Raw genomic sequence first — 5000 nt, 5'->3', positions numbered from 1 at the left:
CCCTTCCATCTCTGGTCGGGACTCTGTTTGCATGTATTAGCTCTAGAATTACCACAGTTACCCAAGTAACGTGGGTACGATCTAAGGAACCATAACTGATTTAATGAGCCATTCGCGGTTTCACCTTAATGCGGCTTGTACTGAGACATGCATGGCTTAATCTTTGAGACAAGCATATGACTACTGGCAGGATCAACCAGGGAGCTGCGTCAACTAGAGCTGAGCAGCCGGCCGCCCGGGAGTGTGTCCCGGGGGCCCGCGCGAACACGCAAGCGTCCGCTCAATTATTCTGCAAACAGGAGGAGGCTGAGCTCCCCTGCACAACACACCTCGAAACCCTCTCAGGTCCCGGCGGCGCGCAGCGCCGTCCTAAGTACTTGGTCGGGTTCGAGAGAGGCGCAATCGCCCGGAGTTAGGCGAGTAGACGCTTTAGGTGCGACCACCCGTGCTCCCAACTGAGCTTGCCGCTGCCGACAGAGGCCCGGGAGCGTGCTGTCGTGGCATTGCCGGCGGGAGACAACACGCGCCACCTACGGTGACCGGCAGCTCCAACGCCGGCGCCACAGAAGGACAAAAGCCCCACTTGGGTGCCGAAGCGAACTCTCCCAGCACAGCGCACGCGCCAACACGTCCGCACAGCTGCGATACAAACCACCTGCGAGAACCGCTGGGGCGACCGAGCAGCAGACGGCGTCGCGGCGCCGAGCGCCGGGCGGCGGCGCATCCTCAGCGCACAAAGTCCTCAATCGGACCAGCACACTGCAGATGGCCACCGCGCTTCGCACCGGGCCCGCGAGGACCTACTTTGGCCGCAAGGCGCCGCGAGCAGGGGGCGCCGGCGCGCAGCTGCGCCGCCTGCCGCGTCCGTCGGCCGGCGCGCCTGCCACTGGCCGCCCCCACCAGCCGGCTGTAGCGCGTGCGCCCACGCACCGCGCTGCCAGCACGCCGGGCGGCCCCCCCTCACCGGCCGGGGACGGTCCCACCCAGCCACCGCCGCGTATCGCCTCACACCCAGATCCCCTTTCACGTTCGTGGGCATGGTGGGTATCCCTGAAACAACCGGTTAATAGCTCGACCGATCGTCGCCAACACTGATTCACCTCTAGCGAGAACAACCGCACCACAACGGGTTACCAGTTGTTCATTTGCGTAACGTCACCAGCAAACGTACACGTCCATCGCCATTTGCAACGAGTATTGCATGCCTGTGTCAGGTGTCACAACACACTACGTCTGCCCACATAGACGCAACAACATGTGCACGCCTAGAGAACACGTGGAAGGTCGACCCCGTACGTATGCGGTGTCCATTGCGCGAACGACTGTCAGCCGGCCTCTGCAGCATGTCGCAGATGTGGAACACGGTGCAACATGCTATCACGGTGTGTGAGAAGAGACGACTACGTCCGAATACACGCTCCACTACATCAACAGACTGCTCATGCTGATCGCCATCCAGGGCGTCCGTTCCTCCCACACGTCTGTATGGCGTACCACACTGCAATCCAGCTCTTATAGGGAGACGACACGTAGCTGCGTGCACAATATTTGGACTGTATGGTCCGCCGTTGCTAGGCGCAGTCGTCATATGGCCACATGTGCCACGATGTATCATTCAGTACATACGGACCAATGTGCAGTACAGTTTGTGGGTTTTGCGTACATCGGCGGACAGGTGACAGGCCGTACCACAACGTAGGCTGAGTACGTCGGCATGCGAAGGGCGTTGAACATGCAAACTTCTCACCGACCAGCTTGCGAAGGCAGGGGGGAAGGGGGGGGGCATGTACGTCCTGCTGCTATCCACATTACAGTGTATAGCAGGAGCATGTGGAAAGTCAGCAACACCTGCAAGGTGTTTAACATGACGCGATACACAGGGGACCGGGCAGTGCGAGTAGCGAACTATATTGCGAGGGTTGCGGTTAGGCAACACTACACTAATTTAACGAGTTGCATAACAATTACAGAGCAGGTTCAGCGACAACGTGCGTCAGGTTAAGGCGCAATATAGTTTTGGTTACGGCGCACTTTAGGTTAGGTTAAGGCATATTATAGGTTAGGTTAAGGCATATTATAGGTTAGGTTAAGGCATATTATAGGTTAGGTTAAGGCATATTATAGGTTAGGTTAAGGCATATTATAGGTTAGGTTAAGGCATATTATAGGTTAGGTTAAGGCATATTATAGGTTAGGTTAAGGCATATTATAGGTTAGGTTAAGGCATATTATAGGTTAGGTTAAGGCATATTATAGGTTAGGTTAAGGCATATTATAGGTTACGTTACGGCACAACATGGGTTACGTTACGGCACAACATGGGTTACGTTACGGCACAACATGGGTTACGTTACGGCACAACATGGGTTACGTTACGGCACAACATGGGTTACGTTACGGCACAACATGGGTTACGTTACGGCACAACATGGGTTACGTTATGGCACAACATGGGTTACGTTACGGCACAACATGGGTTACGTTACGGCACAACATGGGTTACGTTAAGGCACAAATTAGGTTAGGTTAAGGCACAAACTAGGTTAGGTTAAGGCACAACGTAGGTTAGGTTAAGGCACAACGTAGGTTAGGTTAAGGCACAACGTAGGTTAGGTTAAGGCACAACGTAGGTTAGGTTAAGGCACAACGTAGGTTAGGTTAAGGCACAACGTAGGTTAGGTTAAGGCACAACGTAGGTTAGGTTAAGGCACAAATTAGGTTAGGTTAAGGCACAAATTAGGTTAGGTTAAGGCACAAATTAGGTTAGGTTAAGGCACAAATTAGGTTAGGTTAAGGCACAAATTAGGTTAGGTTAAGGCACAAATTAGGTTAGGTTAAGGCACAAATTAGGTTAGGTTAAGGCACAACGTAGGTTAGGTTAAGGCACAACGTAGGTTAGGTTAAGGCACAACGTAGGTTAGGTTAAGGCACAACGTAGGTTAGGTTAAGGCACAACGTAGGTTAGGTTAAGGCACAACGTAGGTTAGGTTAAGGCACAACGTAGGTTAGGTTAAGGCACAACGTAGGTTAGGTTAAGGCACAACGTAGGTTAGGTTAAGGCACAACGTAGGTTAGGTTAAGGCACAACGTAGGTTAGGTTAAGGCACAAATTAGGTTAGGTTAAGGCACAAATTAGGTTAGGTTAAGGCACAAATTAGGTTAGGTTAAGGCACAAATTAGGTTAGGTTAAGGCACAAATTAGGTTAGGTTAAGGCACAAATTAGGTTAGGTTAAGGCACAAATTAGGTTAGGTTAAGGCACAAATTAGGTTAGGTTAAGGCACAAATTAGGTTAGGTTAAGGCACAACGTAGGTTAGGTTAAGGCACAACGTAGGTTAGGTTAAGGCACAACGTAGGTTAGGTTAAGGCACAACGTAGGTTAGGTTAAGGCACAACGTAGGTTAGGTTAAGGCACAACGTAGGTTAGGTTAAGGCACAACGTAGGTTAGGTTAAGGCACAACGTAGGTTAGGTTAAGGCACAACGTAGGTTAGGTTAAGGCACAACGTAGGTTAGGTTAAGGCACAACGTAGGTTAGGTTAAGGCACAACGTAGGTTAGGTTAAGGCACAACGTAGGTTAGGTTAAGCACAACGTAGGTTAGGTTAAGGCACAACGTAGGTTAGGTTAAGGCACAACGTAGGTTAGGTTAAGGCACAACGTAGGTTAGGTTAAGGCACAACGTAGGTTAGGTTAAGGCACAACGTAGGTTAGGTTAAGGCACAACGTAGGTTAGGTTAAGGCACAACGTAGGTTAGGTTAAGGTACAATATAGGTTAGGTTAAGGTACAATATAGGTTAGGTTAAGGTACGATATAGGTTAGGTTAAGGTACGATATAGGTTAGGTTAAGGTACAATATAGGTTAGGTTAAGGTACGATATAGGTTAGGTTAAGGTACAATATGGCGTAGGTTCAGATACACATTGTTGTAGGGAAAGGTGTATTGGGGGGGGGGGGGGGCGGCGGCAGGTTCGTTGATAGTGATTATCGTAATTGGATGCCTGCGGTATTATCTGATTTGTCACGTCAGGATGCACTTTTGGCTCATGACAGGCGGCGCTCCAATTCCATGGTTGTGGCAGATCTGTGTCTTTCATTCCTGCCATTGAATGTGTGCTGTGACAGGAGGCAGTATTGTGATGTTGGGTGCACCCCTGTGTAGGACATGTGTGGGTGTTCGTGGCTTAGCTGAGCAATGTGCGGATTTCGGAAGGGTGGGATATTGTGTTTTCTGGGTGGACCTCCCGGTCTGGTAATGATAGTGTGGATTGTGTCATGTGGCGGAGAGGATGCACTGGATGTTCTTCCATGCTGGTGGTTAGATATTGTGTGTGTGCCTGTTACAGGCAGAGAGTAGTGTGTGATAAGAGAGTAGTGTGTGATAAGAGAGTAGTGTGTGATAAGAGTGTCTGGCTGACGTGTGGTTCTCATTGTGTGCAGAGTCTTTCAGCATGTATAGGGACGGTTGTATACATTGTATTCTGATGGCTCTGCATCTATTACTCATCAGTGCCGTGTATACGGTTACTCTGGTTCCAGTCGAAACTGTTCTATCTCTGTACATTAGTGACACTGCGGCTCCACTATGTTGCCGCCCCTGTCGGCCGTTTCCCCCAGTGTATGGCTAATGATTATCAGCAATCAGTCTATTAGTCAATACCGGTAGTGTGACGACGTCAAATGTCCGGGATGGGGGAAGCTACACCCTTCCCGTGGGTCAGGGCCTAGAAAGACTCTTCCCACGCAGGAGACTCGGACTGTCGTTACTCTTCCGAGACATATATGTGCCCAGCGTTTTTTGCGACTGCGAGTGCAACGCCCACGGGTGCCGACATGGATGGGGCGCTTCCTAGCTGATGGCTCAGCATGAGAATCCGTACAGTGAGCAATGCGATCGCGTCTGTAGCTTGTACGTGGTACAGCTCGCAGCTCATGAATAGGGACAGCGGGAATGTCGCATATTGGAAATATCTCTTCAAGAAACGCATGTTATAGGTGTG

General features: G+C 50.7%; 1 non-coding gene across 1 annotated transcript in view; it reads right to left on the bottom strand.

The window, feature by feature from the left end:
• The window catches only part of LOC126476929 (small subunit ribosomal RNA), a 1909-nt gene extending 1706 nt beyond the window's left edge, over nt 1-203 (bottom strand). Inside the window, exon 1 of the ribosomal RNA XR_007587361.1 lies at nt 1-203. This exon is cut by the window's left edge and continues 1706 nt beyond it. This is a non-coding gene — a ribosomal RNA (small subunit ribosomal RNA).
• Nucleotides 204-5000: the final 4797 nt, after the last annotated feature.

This window comes from Schistocerca serialis, chromosome 4 (genome assembly GCF_023864345.2).
Source record: "Schistocerca serialis cubense isolate TAMUIC-IGC-003099 chromosome 4, iqSchSeri2.2, whole genome shotgun sequence".
NCBI classification, from domain to species: domain Eukaryota; kingdom Metazoa; phylum Arthropoda; class Insecta; order Orthoptera; family Acrididae; genus Schistocerca; species Schistocerca serialis.
This window is presented reverse-complemented; position numbering and strand designations above follow the sequence as displayed.